The sequence below is a fragment of the Anomaloglossus baeobatrachus genome, chromosome 8 (genome assembly GCF_048569485.1).
Source record: "Anomaloglossus baeobatrachus isolate aAnoBae1 chromosome 8, aAnoBae1.hap1, whole genome shotgun sequence".
Classification (NCBI taxonomy): domain Eukaryota; kingdom Metazoa; phylum Chordata; class Amphibia; order Anura; family Aromobatidae; genus Anomaloglossus; species Anomaloglossus baeobatrachus.
The window spans coordinates 70,733,540-70,756,469 of NC_134360.1; the positions used below are offsets into that span (position 1 = coordinate 70,733,540).

The following is a 22,930-nucleotide window of genomic DNA, read 5'->3' on the forward strand; positions in this document are numbered from 1 at the left end:
GCAGAGCATCTCCAAAGGCAAAATGCTCTGCACAGAGGAATCGTGACAATATCTAAGTAAATCAATAGAGAGTAGTTACACTTTCTTGGCAAACACTACGAATAACAGAATAGTGTCAAAGCTTTGTCTCTGTCCTGTCATGTCTCACTTATTTGAAATAAACCCAAAGTCTTGTCAATGTGTTCTTTTTTTCTGTAATTGGCACCTTGGTGTTCATTGGGTGCCAGTAGGTAAAAACATCAAGACTTTTGGATTCCAAAGCCTGACAGGTACAATGTGTTCTTGGCCATTGTTAGGTCTAACTTTGAACAAGCTGACAAACACATATAAATGAGAAATTGAGAAAAGCCAAACAACTGTGACAGATGCTTATGTCTCGACAAATACATATTCTGCAGATCTGATGTCATAACGGAACTCTACAAATAAAAGGTTAAGCCTAAAAAGGTACAATATTAGAAGGGCTTTCCACTTCTACTATAATGCAGTGGAATGTTATTCCGTTTCTTGGTGATTTCTCTCAAATGACCGTTCCTTTTTCAGTCTGGATAGCGGCCGAGATACCTTTATTTGCTGACATCTGTTCAAATGAATTGCTTTGTTTTCAGTTTGACCATGTAATACCACTGGGAATAATTGAGGTCAAGTATGTCGTCCAAGCTGTATGTGCCAGCCAAGCAGCGCCAGTCTCTCGAAAGGGTGGAAACAGCTTGTAAAATGCGGTTTAATTGATTTTACAAAACATTTCACCAGCTGGCACATATCCAAAGCCATTAGCAGCAGCACGGGCACCTGTCTAATGCAGAAACTGTATTAGTTAACCCTTCTTCAGCTGTATGATTATATGAAGAGGAAACTAATAGTTGAGAACTAACTCATTGCAAACTAGAGGCAAAATCTGGGAGAAATGGACCTCTTTCCAACAATGGGACTAATGCTGCATACACCAATCACACACAGGACACAGAGTGCACACAATTAAATATACAGTACATGCGACACATACACGCACACACACACACACACACACAAACACACATACACACACATACACCGTACACACATACATACACACACACACACACACACTACATAAACATAAGACACAAGTTCTAAATGCTGCAAATGAGATATTGTGGCACTCCTGGTATAAGTCGGGGTGCACCGGAAGGGTCCAAATCCAGAAGATGAGAAGAAAAGCCAGGACCTGCCAAAAATGCTGGACATATTTTTTTTCTATATAGGATGTATGCTGTAAATGCCATACACACCATTTCTATGTAGATGTGTGATGCCCCTGACTATCAGGGTGTCACAGGGAACTGCACTCCTTTCTCTTATGGTACAGAACTCATCCTCTTAGTTTAGTAACATTCAAGAGTATTGCCTCCCCTACGCGGGATGAATAATTATGCATAACCTGTTATTCTTTTTCAGTTTGAACCAAAAATAAATCCCTCTGTGTGTCCTGTAGCTCAGGGACGAGCTACGCTTAATTAAGGGGGAATGTGATGCCCCTGACTTTATCAGGGTGTCACAGGGAACTGCACTCCTTTCTCTTATGGTTCAGAACTCATCCTCCATGGTTCTGGGATCCTAACTCTGGTATTGCTCACATCAGCATTCACATCCTAGCCACACCTCCCACCACACCCTGTCAGGCACACCAGTGGATGGTCTAGCTGTAAAAGGGCCATCCGCCTAGGGGTCAGGCAGACTGGTGGGAGGGATATAGTCAGAACCATAGTAGCTCCCAAAGAGTGAGGAGCAGGGGGAGTTGTAGCTCCCTGGGTGACATTGGTTAGGTCGCGGATGGTGGTCTGGGACTGGAGGAGTTGGAGACCCGGTCGCAGGGTATTGGAGAAGGGTGCCCAGACTTAGTTTTGGAGAACGGTCGGCACCAAAAAAAGTCCAGTAACCGGACCGGTACCGAGCACGGCAGGGTAAAGGACCCTAGATCAGGGAGTAGCTTCACGCAACCTGATAATTCACCTGTGGAGGATAGTCTCTTTATGAACTTTCCCCAAGAGCTCAGAAATTGAAGGCACCAACACAATGAGGGGGATAGTGCTTTCCAGCTTATGCGGCCTCCAGAAATCACAAGTGTCAGCCATAGAGAGCACAGCTCCATTATACCACTATAGGGAGCGGGACCCCGACAGCTTCAGGCCGAAGGGTCACTTAGGAAAATCTACAAAATTGTGCATGGAGGCAGGCTCTAGACCACTAAGCAGTACTAGCGGGGACGGATTCCCAGACGAGCTCCGCAGAGTGTCACCCAGAGACTTGGTTTACTTCTGTGTCAGAGTCTGCTTAATGGTTGCACCAACATCCACACAGCCTGAGTGAGTACACTGCTCTCCCCGCATCCTGCCAGCCTGCCCAGCCCGCACCACGCTACCCTCCACCTATCCTTCTGAGTCCCTGGGTCTCCCCTACCCGTGGAGGGAACATCATCTGGCTGCCCCGCTCCATCTCCCCTGGGTACTCCCATTGGCAGCGGCGGAACTCCCCTTTCCGCAAACCACGGGTGGCGTCACAAACTCTCCCTTGTAAATATTCCTTCCCCCTTTACATTTCAAAGTGGCCACAAGCCCCCGGGTCCGGAGACCCTCGAGCCACAGCGACCCCGGATCCGAGCAGTTCGACTGCTGCAGGGGCGGCACAGATGCATGCAATGAATTATTATTATTATTATTATTATTATTAATAATAATAATAATAATGAATGTGACACAAATGCCATATAAAAACAGGTCAAATGCTGTACACACCAATAATATATACTGTAGAATACATGCCAAACAAATGACCTACACATGCATACACAATATGAAACAAAGAGAGACAGGAGTTTTTCAGAATGAAAATCAAAACAGCTTTATTAATATAAAGTATTAAAACCAATATCAATACAAGGTGCAAAAATGTGATTTACAATAAAAGCTGCAAACATATAATGACAGGTGAGGAGAAATGGACAGAGCCTGAACCAGTGCTAGAAGTACACCAACTCTGTACTTCCAAAGTGTCCTCCTAACTATTGGAACAGCCAAGTGGCAGAACAGTAAATCCCAGTAGGAGGAGGGGAGCGAGGGCAGGGAGGTCTATATTTACCGGTCAAATGAAGCACTGGAACGAGCAGACGGTAGGAAGGGAACCCCCCAGGACATCCGATGTACGTTTCGTTACGTTATGTTTGCTTAATCATGGATGGTGCAGTGGTATACCGGCAGGGCCCTTTTATGGGCATATATGCGGTCACATGACCGCCATTCTCGACCAATGTGTTTCTGTAATGCAGCTCATGCGTGGCTGCATCGCCCATCACACACACCCACCGCTGGCGTCAAGATCCACGTGGGCGTCCGGAAACCACAGCAACCAGGACGCACATGCAGGCCCGGAAGACACCGCGGCAGGGGCAGAAGGAAGCGATCCAGCCAGGCATGCGCACATCCGAAACGGAATGGTCGCAAAGTTACAAAGGAGGTAGATAAATAGATACCATTAATACAATAATAAAACAGAAAAGTGACGATTACAGAATAATATACAATCTGGACACTGTAGAAACATGTTCACAAGGGAGAGATTCATTATAATGCATCTGGGTGATCCACTCCCATGAAAATCAATAGGTCGAGAACGGGAAGGAGGTGGCAAATTTCAAAATCCATAAGCATAAAGGGCACAGCCGGGTGAAAAAATAATTGAATAAATTAACAGAAGAAATGCACAGAATAAAAAACTATTAAAAACAAGGGGTATTTCCAAGACATAAACACGTCTGTAGACATGAATGTGCACAAAAAATAACTATGCACGTCCATGTGTACCCGCCGATACAGGAATGATGGCATGGAAAATTTATAAAAAGGAGGAAAACCTCAAATTTTCATTCAAGCCCTTAGGGCTCAGGGTGTCAAGCGTCACTATCCACCTAGCTTCCCTCTGGGCGAACACTTTCTTTGTGTTGCCCCCTCTGATGCCCCCATGTACCAGATCAATGCCACGTACCCTCAGAGACCCAGCGTCATAGTTGTGATATTGACGAAAATGTCTCGGTAGGGTCTATAAAGAGGTAACATCCACCGCCACCCTCGCCGCAGCAATGTCTCTCACGTGTTCCCTAACCCTCACTCGAAGTTCATGTGAAGTAAGTCCGACATATATTTTAGAGCACCCACATGTCAGGTAATACACCACATAGGAGCTTCCGCATGAGATATAGTGATTGATGTTAAATTCATGTGTTCCGTCACTTGATGTAAATGTGGAACAGCGAGAGACATTGCTGCAAGCGAGACAGTGGCCGCATGGATACGACCCCTTAATCGGACGATTATGTCCGAATAGCCCTTTAGGTTTAGGCGCATAATGGCTGTGGACGAGTTGGTCTTTGAGGTTTCTGGCACGTCTGGGGGTCATCAGAGGTCGCTCGGGAAGGTTGGGGGACAGACCTGGTTCTGTCTGCAGAATGGGCCAGTATTTGGTCAGAATGCCCCGCATAGTGTCCCATTCTGAATTAAAGGTGATGAATCGGAAGGGCTGATTACCCTGTTCATTGGGTCTAGTATTAAAGTTCCGCAGGAGCTGACTGCGGGGGGTATGCTTAGCCTGATTATAGCCCCGCTTAACTGATCTATGGCTGTAACCTCTTTGAAGAAACCTATTCCGTAGGTCACTGGCCTGTCCCTCGAATCTCTCCTCCGTGGAGCAGATCCGCCTTGCCCTGAGGTATTGGTCAACCGGGATGGCCTGTATTGTGGATGCATTATGTGCTGACGTGGCATAAAGCAAAGAATTCACAGCTGTTTCTTTCCTATGGACGTCAGTCTGAAGCAGGCCAGTATGGTCTACCTCAAAACTGACGTTCAAGAAATCGATTTTACGCGTGCTAGTCTTGTATGTCAGCTTAATATTTTTGGTGTTAGTGTTAAGTGAGTCCATGAATGATCCGAGGTCCTCCATTGTGCCCTGCCAAATAATAAACAAATCATCAATATGGCGGAGGCACATTTGCACATGGTCTGAGGCCCGCACGCAAAAATGTCCCTCTCCCAATACCCCAGGAACAGATTTGCGTATGCTTATGGATTTGGAAATTTGCCACCTCCTTCCCGTTCTCGACCTATTGATTTTCATGGGCGTGGCTCACCCATATGGATGCATTATAATGAATCTCTCCCGTGTGAACATGTTTCTACAGTGTACCAGATTGTATATTATTCTGTAATCGTCACTTTTCTGTTTTATTATTGTATTAATGGTATCTATTTATCTACCTCCTTTGTAACTTTGCGACCATTCCGTGTCGGATGTGCGCATGCCTGGCTGGATCGCTTCCTCCTGCCCCCGCCGCGACGTCTTCCGGGCCTGCGTGTGCGTCCTGGTTGCTGGGGTTTCCGGATGCCCACGTGGGTCTTGACGTCAGCGGTGGGTGTGTGTGATGGGCGATGCAGCTGTAGTGGCCCGGTCCAGATTGTGTCTGTTTCTTTAAGTACATTTACTTATAACATATAGCAAAATATTACATATAAGTAAAGCATTTTTCATTTGTTGTGTTCTAGCACCATCTACTGGTGAAAACTGTAAGAATCTGAAGTGTTCATTGGGTGTTATCCTATTGGCTAGTTCTTGGTCACATGGCTCAATAGGTGGAGCTATTCTCCAGCCTCTGTCTAGAAACAACTGGAATGAGCTGGTTCTGGCTGAGTCTCCTCTGAGGGAAGACATTATGTGGAGAATCTCTTCACCACAAGACTCCTCCTAGGCCCGAGGCCTAGAATTTCATCATTTCCTGATTTTTACAGCCAATATGCTGAAGGCTTCCTATCCTGACATTGTGCATCTCTTCAGACAGTAGGGCATACTGACTATATACCAGACCCTACTGCACGCAGATTGGGGAAGTTTGAGGGTCTCCTGCCCCACTGCAATATTAGTGGCTTTCATGCCATTGTCCACGCACCAGCCGTCCGGTCCCCGTAGCACGCTGGGCAACTGTCTTCATTTGCTTACAAGTACTGCACGTGTCTGAACTAGCAGTGAAATTAACCCCAGGACTCCAGGTCTGTACAATCTTATCATATCTACCCTCTAAACTCAAGAGACTCTGAACCTAAAGCATACCAGTATTAATTCTGAAACAAATCGTGCACTTAAAGCTCCAGTACCCTAATTGCACTTCAGCATTCAACTCCAAGCTGTATTTGCCGTGGCCTACCCACGAGAGACTGTGAAACATATATTCCGTATTGATTTGCTTTGTTCCTGCTATATTAAAGCAACTGTTATCCCCAAGACCGTGACTGTGGACTGTCCATCAGCTGTGGATACTGTGTGGGGGTGGATAGCAGGGAACATCTGGGCCCTTACAAAGGTCGAATTTGGCGTCACGAACAGGATCATTCCTCTGTGCCTATCTTCTCTTACTGCACTACAAGTCTCAGCATTGCTCATTAACCTCTATCTTGCCAGTGAATACTGCCAAAGACTGTTTCCTGTTTCATGCTGGGGTTAACAGCACCTGCACCAGCTCTTCTACGCTGCTGCCTTTCAAGTTACTCAAATAAGTGCAAATCCTCATTCACCGCAGTGCTATTTTCAAGAGGGGGAGCCTTCCATCTCAGAGACTGTGTTGGTGCATAACAGTGCATCCCTTAAAGCTACAGTGTCATTATTCTTAAAGAGACAGTACTTGTGTTACGGGGGGGCTGTCTGATAATAAAACCTAAAGGAATGTCAGACAGTCAGGGTCCACCATGCAAAGACTCTGCTGCAGACTATGGCAGAGGATAAGGGGTATATAAGTGTGCCACTGTAAAAAATAATAGCACAAGTGCAGAGTGCAATACCTCTGTTAAACTCACAGAGGAATACAATTAGAAAATAAAGCAATTCCTCCCTTACTTGGAGGGTGTGTGGAATGGTCTCTGTTAAAGATCACAGAGACAAAAGCAGTGAGTGTGAAATGGCACCTACCTAGGTCCGTTCCTCTAGTGGTGCCAGGAGACGGACAGCAGCGTAAGCCGCACAAAGCTCCTACCTGCGTTCGCTCCACTAGTGTGCGAGGACACGAACCACTAGATATGGCACCTGCCTAGGTCCGCTCTTCTAGTGGTGCAAAAGAGACGGACAGCAGCATAAGCCACACAAAGCTCCTACCTCTGTTCGCTCCCCTAGTGTGCGAAGATACGAACAACTGCCAGACGCAGTATAAGGAACGTTACCCTAGTGGCAACGTCCACCTACGAGTAGAATAAGAAGGCCCAGCCAGACCATGTGCCTCAGGCACCTGCCTATGTCCGCTCTACTAAGAGGTAAGGATACGGACTGCAGCCGAAGCTGTAAGGTATAAGAACGCTACCCTGCCAGTAGCGCTCACCTAACATAGTCAGAGAGATGCCTAGAGGGACGTGCACAGGGCGTCTACCCTCATGCATGAACCAAGAGGACTGAGCGCCGGGCGTCAGGGTCTTATATAGACTCTGTGCCTCATCCAAGATGGAGGACACCAGAGCCAATCCGCTGCCAGAATGACAGCAATGACGTCACGCTGGCCTATCACCGAGCAAAGCGTCACAAGCACATGACCAGCGACCAATCGGCATAGAAGGTGTCAGACATGTGACCACGTGTCACAAGCACATGACCAGTGGCCAATCAGCTTAGAAGGTGTCAGAGACATGTGACCTCGTGTCAGCGATGATGTCACCCGCACATGTGCAATGGCTCCAAGATAGGACTTAGTCTCCAGCGCTTGCACATGTGCAGTAGCAAGAAATCCGGACATAGTCTCCAGAGCCACAGCAACCGTAACAACTTGCATCATCACCAAAATGTCTGAACCTCTTCATAATGGCCAGGCCGAGTCTGTTAACTCTGTATCATCATCCTCATCAGCTAGTGCTCCAGTGGAACGGGCTAATGCCGCCAACCCAGTTCCAGCCCCTGTCATGGCTACCGGCATGCCATTCTTCATTGGAACCTCTAGTCTCCCAAGCTACAGAGGAGATCCTGATACACTTGCTGGGTTCAAAGAAAAGATGATGCATACTCTTGAGCTTTTCTCACTTTCTCCCCATCAGCAGGTACAACTTCTCCTGGGACAACTTGATGGACCAGCTGCTGAGGAAGTCCGTTCCTGGCCATCTACTGAGAAAACCAATGTAGAACAGATCCTTACCCGCCTGAGAAAAGAATTTGAACGCCAATCACCCACCGAGGTTCGTCTCAAATTTTACAACAGACGTCAGGGACCAGGTGAGACTCTTAGGGACTACGCACTAGCCCTTCAGTCTGCATACAGGGCCTTACAGCAAATAGACACTATAGATCTTGCTGCTGCAGAAAACATAATCACCAACAGATTCATAGAAGGTGTAGACTCCAGGCTAATACAAAGTCAACTCCACATGCTAGCAGCACAAAATCCAAACATGACTTTCTTAGACTTTAAAGCTCTAGCCCTGCGAGTAGTGGGTACTGACTCACCTTGTACCAACTATGCTCTTGCGCCTCGTTCCTCAGACCTTGCTGCTGGAACTTCTACTGTATCTCCTCTTTCACCTGTTTCCCCTATGCAGGCCACACAGTCTGTGCAAGCCCCTACTCTCATTCATGCACCTCCTACCACGGATGCACTTGTCCAAGTCCTTGAATCCATATGCCAAGCCTTAAAGGAGCTAAAAGGCCAACCCCCTGCATCAGGTGAATCATCTGTAAATCGGACATTGTCCCAAGAGCCACATTCTAGTAGGTCAAGTCCTGATAGGCCCCCTCCTGGAAGGCCTCCATCTGGTGATTGTGTGTACTGTACTTATTGTGAGCGTCTTGGGCACTACAAGTATCAATGTTATAAGTTAAACGGGACACCCCCGAGGCCAAGGGCCATCCCTCAGGAGGTGAATACAAGGGCCCAAAGGGACAATCACAATGGATTTCTCGGTTCATCTCCAAATGCCCGTATATAACCATATGGATCGATAGTGTACCTCTAGAAGCTTTAGTGGACACTGGTTCACAAGTCACCACAATTGAGCGACGAGCCTTTGAAAAGAATTGGGACTTTGATCTCCTGAATCCAGTGGGTAAAGCAAAGTTAGACTTAATTGCAAGTAATGGTCAACCTATTTCCCAGCTAGGCTACTGGGAACCCACAATCCAAATTGGTGATCACAAGTTACCAGGTCAAGGTGTAATTGTTACTGAGGCTGAGGGAGATACAACAGCAGTAGTGTTAGGCATGAATGTCATTCGCCATGTGTTTACTGAATTGCTCGTTGCCTTGCATGCTTCTCTCCCTTCTGCTTCTTACCTTTACAGGCAAGCTGTTCAGCGGACTATCAAAGTGCTCTGCGCCCAACAGAAGTTTGCCAACATGAAAAGTTAAGATCTGCCGTGTTCGAATCACCGACGCACGAACAGTTACCCTCTCAGCCAACAGCGAGACTCTAGTCTGGTGTCGAGCTCGACCAGGAATTGACAATGAGGACTATGTAGCTCTTCTTGACTCCATCCAGATTGAAGGACAGCCCCTGGTAAAAGTTGCCAGAAGTATTGTCACCGTCTCAAACGGTAGAGTACCGGTACGGCTAGTCAACCTAAGTGATATTCCTATCGAGCTATACAAGTTTAATTCAGTTGCTCAACTGTATAGTCTTGATCCAGAAGACATCATAGATGAAGAGACACTTGCTCATCAAAAGTCATTAAAAGCCACTCCCAAAGGCTCTAATACACCCACTACCTTCTGGTGGAATGAACTTAATGTTGGAGATGCTAACACTCCTATCGAATACATCAATGGTGTAACTAAACTTGCTAAGTGACACAGCCAAGCTTTCAGCAAACACCCCCTTGACTTCGGCAAGACTACTCTGATCCAGCACAAGATCAACACAGTTGATCATCCTCCTATCAAAGAAAGACATCGTCCAGTACCTCCTGCTAACTATCAACAAGTAAAGAAGCTGTTAAAAGAGATGAAAGATTCTGAAGTCATACGAGAAAGTCAAAGCCCATCGGCTGCACCCATCGTCCTGGTGAAGAAAAAGGATGGTAACATCAGATTTTGTGTCGACTACCGAAAGTTGAATAATGTTACACACAAAGATGCCTATCCTCTTCCACGGATTGAAGAATGCATCACCGCTCTTGGCTCAGCTGCATACTTCTCCACTCTTGATTTAACCAGTGGTTACTGGCAAGTACCCATGGCTCCTGAGGATAGAGAGAAGACAGCTTTCACCACCCCAATGGGACTCTTTGAGTTTAACGGTATGCCGTTTGGGTTATGCAACGCCCCTGCTACATTTCAGCGACTCATGGAAAGATATCTTGGTCACCTCAACTTCCAGAGCATTCTGTTATATCTTGATGATGTTGTCGTATACTCTTGCACTTATGAAGACCACCTATGCCACCTTGCAGAAGTATTCCAGGTACTTATTGAACATGGCCTGAAACTAAAACCGTCAAAGTGTCATCTGCTCAAGCCAAAAGTCAACTACCTGGGTCATGTTGTAAGTGCCGAAGGTATCCAGCCTGACCCTGAAAAGATCTCAGCTGTGAACAACTGGAACACCCCAAGAACCGTCAAAGAAATCAGAAGTTTCCTAGGTTTTGCGGGCTACTACCGCCGCTTCATACCTCATTTTGCGCAAATAGCAGAACCCCTTACAGAGCTCCTACGAGGTTTCCCTAGAGAAAACTACGACAGAAGACTTCCAATTAATTGGTCTGAGCGACAAGAAACTGCCTTTCAGATGTTGAAAAGTCTATTGACTTCACCTCCAATTCTGGCGTACCCTGACTACCATCATCCTTTCCGTGTCTACACGAATGCCAGCCACCAAGGCCTCGGAGCGGTACTATCACAAGTCCAGGGTGACAAAGAGAGAGTCATTGCATATGCCAGCCGTAGCTTGAGACGTGCAGAGAAAAACGATAGCAATTACAGTTCGTTCAAGTTAGAGCTGCTAGCTCTTGTGTGGGCAGTCACAGAGAAGTTCAAAGATTACCTCGCTGCTACACCCTTCACCGTTTACACGGACAATAATCCTCTCGCTCATCTCCATACTGCACGGCTAGGTGCTCTTGAACAGAGATGCGCTTCAAGATTAGCGAATTTCTGCTTTGATATTAAGTATCGTAGTGGCAAGATCAACATCAATGCTGATATGTTATCCAGTTTGCCCGAAGGAGAAGAGCCTCCTGAGGAAGATCTGTGGGAAGATGTTGAGATGCCTCCCTTCTATCAAAGGTTTGTTACACAAAATGCTGTTGCTGCTACACAAACTGATGATGTTTCTCCACAGAAACCTGACCTATTCCAAGATCCATCGAGATGGAAAACTCTTCAAAATGAGTCTCGTGTCCTAGGTGAGATCTATGATTACCTGACTACTGGGAGAATACCTTTCAGATGACGCAGAAGATGTCCTGATATTGAGCTTAATCGTCTCTGGAGACAGCGCAAAAGACTCTTCATTCAAAAGGGCTTGATCCTACGCAATACCTTAGACCCGGTTTCAGGTGAAAGGCTACATCAGATTCTAATCCCACGGCGAGATGCCAGAATTGTTCTTGATGCCTACCACGACCAGTCTGGGCACTTTGGCGTGCACAAAACTGAAGCCACCATAAGCCAACGCTTCTATTGGATTGGGATGCGGTCAGACATAGAAAATTGGTGTAGTGAATGTCCAGCTTGCAACCTCACCAAAGTCGGTAAGAAAGATGCCAGAGCTCCTCTTCATCCAATCCATTCTCAGAAACCAAACGAGCTAGTCGCTCTTGATCATGTGAAGCTAGCACAAACTCGTTCAGGCTACACGTATGCCTTAACCATGGTGGATCACTATACTAAGAGGGTTGCTGTTGTGCCAGTAAAAGACCTTACAGCTCAGACTACAGCTATCACCTTCTACCGTGAATATGTGAGACATTACGGTTGCCCTGAAGCAGTCCTTACAGATCGTGGATCTGCCTTTGAGTCACAATTATTTCAAGAACTCTGCCAATTCCATGAGTGCAAAAAGCTGAGAACAACCGCCTATCATCATCAAGGGAATGGCCTCTGTGAGAAAGTCAACCAGACCTTCATCAATATGCTGCGAACAGCATCTGTTACCAAACAAGCTGAATGGCCTCAATTGCTTGACGAGTTAGTGGAAATCTACAACAATACTGTCCACTGTTCTACAGGCTACTTGCCAGATTATCTGATGTTTGGAAGACAAGGTCAGCTCCCAAAAGATCGTTCTCTTGGAATCCAAGTCCCTGACGTGATCAATCCCCTGCCAAAAACTGATTGGGTCTCAGAGCATCAGCGAAGAATACACGAAGCCCAACAGATTGTTGATTACCGCATGGGTGAAGCTCACCGTCAACAAGAAGAGAACTACAATCAAAGAGCTAATGCTTCCCCACTTCAAGTTGGAGACAAGGTATGGCTAAAGAAGTACCACCATACAGGAAAACTCGACTCACTCTGGGAAACAGAGCCATACACAGTTACAGCTATCCCATATCCTGAGTCAGATGTCTATGAAGTGAATAAACCCGGAATGTCCCCACAGACAGTGCACAGGAACCGCATGAAGCTATGCACCAAAGAGGATCTACTGGTGATGTCATCACCTCCTCCACAAGTCTTGCCGGTCTACACACCAATTCCTGCAATGGAAACACCAGCCAGACAACCTACTGTGGAAGAGTCCCTCTACAACACTCAATTTATCCTTCCATGCTATCAATATGTTCCCGTCCCAGTTCCTGCTCCAGTTGCTGCTCCTCTGCCAACTTCACCTGAGCCAGCAAACAATATCTTTCCTGCTCAAGAGGAAGATCAAGTGTTGAGGCGTTCAGAGCGAAGCTCAAAAGGAACACTTCCAGCCCGCTACAGAGACTAAAAGGTCATATCCTTTTCCATGAGTATATAATCTTGTGTTTATTTATTTAGCTGGATGGTCAGTTTAGTAATGTTTAAGCCTCTGCACCTGAGTAATACCAAGCACCTTGTTTATTATTTGCACAATTTTCTGTATACAGCCATGGACTTATAGACTGGACCACTAAAGTGCCTTTCCAGAGCCTTTCATATGGACGATAGTATATTGCGGAAAGAGACTCTATCTCATATTGGCACTACCACATTCATGTTTTGCATTTGTTCATTGCCTTATTGTTACTGTACCTTAAATATATATTTCCTTCCTTTCTTAGCAGTCCTCCACTCGCACAATCGCCGAGGACGGCTCACCTTCAGAGGGGGAGTATGTAGTGGCCCGGTCCAGATTGTGTCTGTTTCTTTAAGTAACTGAAAATAAAGATAGCGCATATGAGAAGCACCCGTGGGACAAAGTTTGTTACAGCGTATTATGCACCCATATGGATGCATTATAATGAATCTCTCCCGTGTGAACATGTTTCTACAGTGTACCAGATTGTATATTATTCTGTAATCGTCACTTTTCTGTTTTATTATTGTATTAATGGTATCTATTTATCTACCCCTTTGTAACTTTGCGACCATTCCGTGTTGGATGTGCGCATGCCTGGCTGGATCGCTTCCTCCTGCCCCCGCCGCGGCGTCTTCCGGGCCTGCGTGTGCGTCCTGGTTGCTGGGGTTTCCGGATGCCCACGTGGGTCTTGACGTCAGCGGTGGGTGTGTGTGATGGGCGATGCAGCTGTAGTGGCCCGGTCCAGATTGTGTCTGTTTCTTTAAGTACATCTACTTATATGTAATATTATGCTATATGTTATAAGTAAAGCATTTTTCATTTGTTGTGTTCTAGCACCATCTACTGATGAAAACTGTAAGAATCTGAAGTGTTCATTGGGTGTTATCCTATTGGCTAGTTGTTGGTCACATGGCTCAATAGGTGGAGCTATTCTCCAGCCTCTGTCTAGAAACAACTGGAATGAGCTGGTTCTGGCTGAGTCTCCTCTGAGGGAAGACATTATGTGGAGAATCTCTTCACCACAAGACTCCTCCTAGGCCCGAGGCCTAGAATTTCATCATTTCCTGATTTTTACAGCCAATATGCTGAAGGCTTCCTATCCTGACATTGTGCATCTCTTCAGACAGTAGGGCATACTGACTATATACCAGACCCTACTGCACGCAGATTGGGGAAGTTTGAGGGTCTCCAGCCCCACTGCAATATTAGTGGCTTTCATGCCATTGTCCACGCACCAGCCGTTCGCTCCCGTAGCACGCTGGGCAACTGTCTTCATTTGCTTACAAGTACTGCACGTGTCTGAACTAGCAGTGAAATTAACCCCAGGACTCCAGGTCTGTACAATCTTATCATATCTACCCTCTAAACTCAAGAGACTCTGAACCTAAAGCATACCAGTATTAATTCTGAAACAAATTGTGCACTTAAAGCTCCAGTACCCTAATTGCACTTCAGCATTCATCTCCAAGCTGTATTTGCCGTGGCCTACCCACGAGAGACTGTGAAACATATATTCCGTATTGATTTGCTTTTTTCCTGCTATATTAAAGCAACTGTTATCCCCAAGACCGTGTCTGTGAACTGTCCATCAGCTGTGGATACTGTGTTTGGGGTGGATAGAAGGGCCCTTACACAGCCACACATGTGCCGCATTAGAGAAACACATTGGTCGAGAATGGCGGTCATGTGACCGCGTATATGCCCATAAAAGGGTCCTGCCGGTACACCCCTGCACCATCCATGATTAAGGAAACATAACGTAGCGAAACGTACGTCGGATGTCCTGGGGGGGTTCCTTTCCTACCGCCTGCTCGTTCCAGTGCTTCCTTTGACTGGCAAATATAGACCTCCCTGCCCTCGCTCCCCTCCTCCTACTGGGATTTACTGTTCTGCCACTTGGTTGTTCCAATAGTTAGGAGGACACTTTGGGAGTACAGAGTTAGTGTACTTCTAGCACTGGTTCAAGCTCTGTCCATCTCTCCTCACCTGTCATTATATGTTTGCAGCTTTTATTGTAAATCACATTTTTGCACCTTGTATTGATATTGGTTTTGATACTTTATATTAATAAAGCTGTTTTTATTTTCATTCTGAAAAACTCCTGTGTCTCTTTGTTTCAAATTATTAATGTAGTAGGTAGTGAGCCTCTGCTCTCATGGTACTGCAGGGCCACTGTTACATTGCAAAATGTGCCATAAGCCTTTTGTTGTATTGAATGCATACACAATAGCATAAACATGTCTGTATCTTGCACAAGATCTCTGATGCTGAATTTTTTCACATGCACTTCCAATTCCAGGTAATAATTACCACTTAAAGGGAAAATGTCAGCAGAATTTTGCATCTCAGAGCAGCATGATGTGGGGCAGAGACCATGCTTTCAGTAATGTGCCACTTACTTTACTGGGTTCTGCAGTTTTTATTCAAAACTGTTATCTGCTGCTGACCAACTAGTCCTCTAAATCCTCGCCTCTGTATAACCCCACCAACACCACTGATAGACAGCTTTATGTGTAAACTCTGCTTAGGCAAAAAGCTGCCATTGTGTGGTGGAGGTAGGGTTATACAGAGCTTATCAATATGGAGGACTATATTTTAGCAGGTTTATTAGTCCTCTGGTTATAATGCCCTGCTCATAAGTCAGTGCTTTTATCAAAATAGCACTAAGCAGCCAAGAAAGTGACACACTGCTAGAATCAGGATCTCTGCCCTTACATCATGCTGCTGTCAGATTAGGTAACAAAAACCCGGTGACAGATTCCCCTTAACAACCTAAGTGTACATTAAGGGCAAGAACAGCAGAGTATGGAGGGTTGTATTACACATCGTTCCCGATGTCAAAACCGATCCCAGCAGTTTAACCCCTTAGATGCTTTATTTAGTTGTTTAATGTGGGGTACCATCACCTTGAGGTGGGCTCACACAATTTGATCAAAATGTGTGCTAAGAACCGTCATGACTAAAGCTGTAATAAATAATGATATTCAATGTTTATATATTCAATATCTCATGTTGATTGGCGCTTGTTGCATTTTTTCTGTTTTATTTTACATTTGTGCCACACCATCATACCTGAGTTGCCATCCGTACAGAAATTCTTGGACAGTCTGTAAAAATAAGGCACATTTTTGACCTGTCCGAAATTTTTAAGGCATCAGTAATTTTTATATAAACTTATATATATTATTATTACTGCGATTTCTGAAATAGCGCATGGAGGCGTACGCCACTCATCAGATGCTCAAGTTTATGAAGTTTAAATCATAAAATAAATCATAAAAAAATGACCAGATCGTTTTTGTCATTAAAACCAATTGGACCTAGGGCTTTTGTATCCATAATCTCTTCTAAGTAGATGTTTGTGTGTATCTCCTCTTGTGTTTCAAGGTGGAATAAAATCGGATTTTTTCGCACCAGTAACACCGGGCAACTGTATCGACCATTTTCAGAAGCTGGTCTTGCGTGATATAGTGTGCCTAAAATACCCAACTATGCCTCCCAACTTGACAAAAGCAGAACAATCAGCGATAAAAACACTAGAATCCTGGAAAGACGTAGTAATACGTAAAGCTGACAAGGGGGGGGGGGGGGGGCATAGTGCTGTTGAGTACTATATACAAGAGGCACAAAAACAACTAGCAGACAGAAAAGTATACACTAAATTAAAAGAAGACCCCATGGCTAAGATAAAAGAAAAACTGCTAAGCTTTCTTACTAAACAAGTCACAATAGGGACTATATCCAACAAAAAAGCATAAAGTTTATCACCATCTTACCCAAATAGACCACACTGGTACTTTGCTCCAAAGATCCACAAATCACAGGTAAATCCACTGGGTCGACTAATAGTATCAGGGGTGGGTTCAGTAACAGAACCACTTTCCAGCTATTTACATTGGTTGCTGAACCCACTCCTGAAAGAAATCCCATCCTACATACGAGACTCAGAAGATTGCCTAAGGGTATTGAGAGCGGTCGAATGGCAACCGAGTTACAATCTAGTCTCAATTGACGTCGAGAGCCTCTACACCCGGATCCCACAAGATCTGGGTGTAGAGGCAGTAAGATTTTTCTTGGAAAAAATGGGAGAGTCCACGCCGTTTATAAACTTTGTATGTGAAGCATTGATGTTGGTGTTAAAAAACAACGTGTTGGGATTCATGGGGTGATGAGAGTCTTTGTTATAGAATACAAGCCATTTGTGAGAAGAGGAGGAAGTACAGTTATAAAAAATATTCAACCATCCCCCATTGCATATTAGCTTTATTAGCAATATTAGAACGATTTTAATTTGTACAATAAACTAATTAAGCAAGAACAATATATAATAAGAGGTTTCTTAAATTGCCACTTTAAATGACTACTATATTCTCAAAATTATTCAACTCCTTCACCGAAATTGTTCTTTGTAGAACCCTTCTGGCCATGACCCGCTATAAAGAGATTTCATAATCAGACACCGGCTGTTGTCAGATTCCTGAGGAATCTTTGCCCATTCACTAATATTCTTTGGTTGTCGAGAGAGTGGTCTAAAATTTTGAAAAAGATCACTGCCTTGTACAAACAAGAAAACCAAACAACACTATACAATGGCATTACATTATTATCGTAGAGATACTGTTGGAGGATTAGTCTACAAGGTCAAAGTCAAAGGAACACCAGCTGCAGACTCTGGACATGGCAGAAAGAAGACGTAAGTGGCCGCCACCAATATCCTGAGGAGGCAAGTGATCAAAAAACCTTCAATGACTGCAAAAAAAATGCACAATTTGGTATGAGCAGGCCACACAATAAGGTGCACACTAAACGTTGAAGGTCTCCATGGCCAAAATCAAAGATTTACACCATAACTGACCAAAAAGCATACAAAAATGTGTCTCCAATATGTTTTATACATATCATATAAATAGGCTGCAGATATTTTGGGATTCTGTTCTGGGCAACAATGAAACTAAACTGGAATCAGATCTGTGGATTTAATGAATGTCTGGAGGATGAGGAATGTTACGAGTGAAGATTTGATTTAATTTAGCTCATCATATAAAGTATTATCTCAAATGTATGTACTGCCTATTATGTGAAAGGGATCTGTCACCAGGTTGTCACACTTAGGTTTTTACAAACATCAATGACTGTCATGGCAGCATCAGGATCTGTTCAGAATACAGATTCTGACACTCCGGATGATAACTTCTCTTATGTCTGTGATCAGCATCAACCAACAGATTGGTAGTTCATAGGCAGGCTAGCAAGAGTTAAGGCCGCTTTACATGCTGCGACATTGCTAGCATCAGCTAGCGATGTCGCGTGCGATAGCACCCGCCCACGTCAGTGGCACGATATGTGGTGATCGCTGCCGTAGCAAACATTATCGCTACGGCAGTGTCACACGCACATACCTGCTCTGCGACGTCGCTGTGACCGGCGAACCGCCTCCTTTCTAAGGAGGCGGTTCATTCAGCTTCACAGCGACATCACAGCAGCGTCACTGAACCGCCGCCCAATAGAAAAGGAGGGGAGGAGATGAGCGGCCAGAACATGCCGCCCACCTTCTTCCTCCTTTTCCGGTGGACGCAGGTAAGGAGATGTTTGTCGTTCCAGCGGCGTCACACATAGCGATGTGTGCTGCCGCAGGAACGACAAACAACATAGTTACTGCAGCAGCAACAATAATTGGGAAGAGGGGGGCATGTCACAGATGAGCGATTTTGAACGTTTTTGCGCCGATTCAAAATAGCTCATAGGTGTCACACACAACCACATCGCTAAAGCGGCCGGATGTGCGTCACAAGATCCGTGACCCCAATGAGATCTCGTAGCGTGTAAAGCCACCTTTAATCTCTGCTGGTCTGTTTGAGAGTCTCCTTTGATCACATGTTGTGTGAGATCAAATCACATCTGCTCCCCTCCTATATATGCTGGCTAGATCCTTCCTTCTATGCCAGCTATAATTTATCTAAGTTGATTTGGTGACATATTGTGATCCAGACTAACTGGTGATTGGGGTAATTGTGCTGTGTGCAGTCAGGGAATTAACACTTGTTGTCTTTTTGTTGCTACCTTACTGCTCTTGCTTTTCTCCTTGGTCTTTCATTGTTTGTTTCTGTGAATAATCAGTGTGTCAGAGTTTTGTTTTTCCCTTGTCTGTCTTTATCTGTGTTTCCACTTCACTCATGCCCCATCCGTTCCTGATAGGAGAGTGCAATTAGATTAGTTCTGGTCAGGAGCATAGCCAGGCATGTGGCTCAGGCATCTCCACCATTAGGGGTAACCCTGAGGTTAGTGATAGACTAGTGACCCCCAGCATGAGGGACAGTATTGGAGCCCCTGTTCCTCGCTTTCCTACAATAACATCGTCACACAGGTTTTTGCTACCCCATCTAAGAGCAGCATGATGTCTGGGCAGAGACTAGCGACGTGTCCCTTACTTTACTGGTTGCTCCATTTGTTGCTGGTAGTTCTACCAGTTCTCTGAATGCTGAGCTCTGTATAACCCACACAGCTTTCTTCCCACACTCTCCATTTGCAGAAAGTTGCCAGTAAGTGTTGGGGTTCATGACTGGACTACCTATCCTGCTACTCAAACAGTGATTTCATCAAAACTACATTAAGCAGAGCAGAAAGTGACACGTTGATGCAATCAGGTTCACTGCCTCTATATTATGCTATTCTCAAATTAGGTGGAAAAAAACTGCGATAGATTCCACTTTGTGTGTTACCAGCCTTTAGAATGGTATATATACAATGTTGCACTTATAATTATTTATACTTTATTAATTGTTAGGTCACAGTGCATTTTGGATTTTAATCACCTTGGATAAAATATGCATACTTTAATTAACAAAATATCCAATACCTGAGTAGTTGGAAGTATTGGTGTATAAACTATAGGTGACCGGCTTACTGTGTATGCTATTGGTAAGAAATGTTCATCATATCTGTTAGAAAACTGTTGGCTATTTTTTACTTTTAGCAGTGTTATTAGGCTCTGTCAGTAGTGGCCTGACAGCTCTAAAAATGGAAACCCAAACATACTTAGTGCAAACACCTCTGTTTGCTAAATCCCAGGGGTTGACCTGGTCTTCACCCTTAGGGCAGCGTCACACGGTACGATCTATCGTGCGATCGCACGAGCGATCGTACCCGCCCCCGTCGTTTGTGCATCACGGGCAATTTGTTGCCCGTGGCGCACAAAGTCATTAACCCCGTCACACACACTTACCTCCCGGACGACGTCGCTGTGGGCGGCGAACATCCTCTTCCTGAAGGGGGAGGGATGTTCGGCGTCACAGCGACGTCACACAGCGGTCGCCCAATAGAAGCGGAGGGGCGGAGATGAGCGGGACATAACATCCCGCCCACCTCCTTCCTTCTCATTGCCGGCGGGACACAGGTAAGCTGTGTTCGTTGTTCCCGGGGTGTCACACGGAGCGATGTGTGCTGCCTTGGGAACAATGAACAACCGGAGCACAGAAGGAGGAACGACATTTTGAAAATGAACGACGTGTCAACGAGCAACGATAAGGTGAGTATTTTTGCTCGTTCACAGTCGTTCGTAGCTGTCACACGCTACGATATGTCTAACGATGCCGGATGTGCATCACGGAATCCGTGACGCCGACGACATGTCGCCCGATATATCGTAGCGTGTGACGCCGTTCCCTTAATCCCATGTACAGAAATCTGGACTTACACAGGGGTCGTCAGCTGGTGGCCATAATGAAGCCTGAATTATGCGCCTGATTCATTAAGGAGTCGGACCACTCGCTCTTAACGGATCAGACTCTTCTGACTTCAGAATAAAATGGAAATGTATCATATCCATAGAGTATAAAAAATCCCCATACAGATGAGATGAGATGTCAGGGGGGTACGCGTTTCGAGCTACATGCTCTTAATCTCAATCCATTGGTGGATTGAGATTAAGAGCATGTAGCTCGAAACGCGTACCCCCCTGACATCTCATCTCATCTGTATGGGGATTTTTTATACTCTATGGATATGATACATTTCCATTTTATTATGAATTAAATAAAAAAGCAAGTTTTTATACAATTTTTTGGACACGAGTGCTGGATTTTCTTCTTCTTGGAGTTTCACAGCCGGGCCGGCTTTACCGTGCACCTGTCTTCTATGGGAGTCTCCATGATGTCTGGGTGAGCTGATTCTATCCCTTTGTTTCTTCTGACTTCAGTATGCCTTTTCATCAAGACTGGCGTGAAAAATGCCAGTCTTCATGAATCGGACCAATGTACTTAGAAATATCAGTGCATCACATCCCTATTTTTCGAAAAACAACGTTTCACAGTTTATATTTCACTAAATAAGTGGAAATGTAAACGTAAAGAATAAATGCAGTAAAGTCTGATCCATAATGATTCAATGTTGCAATCCACAGTATATATATCAATCCATTAACCCCCTTCCACTCAATACTAAACCCTCAAGAACAATGCATATATTCCTGGTTGAACTGGGGAGCATTGAGCCCACCAATGGACTTGATTCTGAGGACCCTCCTTGTATCTATACAAAACCAATGCATTATCTTTAAAGGGGATTTTTGAACTGGGGCCAATTTTTGCCAGGCACTGTATCTTATGGTATTGCTTTAAGATGCACACTGTTAGGATTCAGCTCTGCTTGCCGGTTTGTTTGGTCAACACGTGATCACTTAAATGTGATTTGAATACTTGAGGTCACATACCACTGAGCTAATCTTCCTGCTTCTTTAATTGCTAGTATTAAAAATTTCAGAGAAACAAGAGAAGTTAATCGGCATATGACTACAAGTATGCAAACTGCCTATGAGTGATCACATGATGGCTGATCAAACTGGTAAGCAGACTCAAATCCTAACAATGTGTATAGTACACACTGTTATAATACGGCATGATTCAGAGCCTGAAGAAGAGTAACCCTAGCCTGGAAAATCCCTTTAATGAAAATGCTAAATTATATATTGATGAGAGCTCTACAGTGTAGATCTATAAATGTTTTTTTTTTTTTTTTATTGAAATAATTTTTATTAAAGAATTTTCATACAATCAATGCAAAACAAACTGTAACTTAATATAGGATACACAATACATAGCAATATATGTAGACATTAACGTATCAAGTGATTAAACCATCATACCTAAGGGAAAGGGTAGGGAGAAAAGGGAGGGATGGGATGAAGGAAAGAACATTTTATTGGGCAGGAGAGGAAAAGAGGGAAGGGAGTGTGAAAGGGTAAGAAACTTTTATAATAATTCAAGTATATATACATAAAGAAGATAAAATGCAGAATAAAGAAGTCCAATTCCAGGTATAGAAGTCTCAATTTTCAAGGATTGTGGAGTTTAAAATTCAGACATTAAGCACATGGACCACACTCTATTAAGAATTTTGTTGGTAAGAAAGCCAAGGGCTCCATTTTTTATGATATGCAGCAAATGAATTATTATAAATTGCATAACTTTGTTCGAGATCGTTATGTAAGGTAACTTTGTCAATCACCTCGGTGAATGTGGGAATCAAAACTTGTCTCCAGTATGATGCTATTAGATTTTTAGCTACCATGCATATATGAATTTTGGTCTAACAATTGGGTCGATGTGCTCCATATCCAAAGATAAAACAACCATTTGTGGCGTAAGGTTAATAGAAATGTGGGTTATCCGGTTTATCAGAGCGGATATTCCTGACCAAATGCCCTTTAATTTCGGGCAGCTCCAGAAGGTATGAAGGAGATTTCCCTCGCTTCCACATTCCAACAAAGTGGCGATGGAGTTAATGCTGCTCTATTTAAAAGCACCGGGTTATACGGGTTATAATACCATCTTGTGATGGTCTTGTAAAATGATTCATGCAAAGTCGCACAAGCAATAGAATTATATGTTGTTTTAAGGCAGCATTGCCATTGTTCCAAGGAGAAGATCTTATTTAGATCTTTTTCCCATTTGACCATATAAGGA

The 22,930-nt window shown here is 44.5% G+C and overlaps 1 protein-coding gene across 2 annotated transcripts in view; it reads right to left on the bottom strand.

Moving 5' to 3' along the window:
• Window positions 1-22,930, bottom strand: part of GRAP2 (GRB2 related adaptor protein 2) — a 303,601-nt gene that overhangs the window by 221,198 nt on the left and 59,473 nt on the right. Inside the window, exon 1 of one of the 2 annotated variants that reach the window (XM_075320846.1) lies at window positions 13,205-13,318. The exons of the other annotated variant lie outside the window; for it this stretch is intronic. The gene's annotated coding sequence lies outside the window, so the exon portion shown is untranslated. Of the gene's footprint in view, window positions 1-13,204; window positions 13,319-22,930 lie in introns of those variants that run through there. 2 annotated transcript variants of the gene reach the window in all.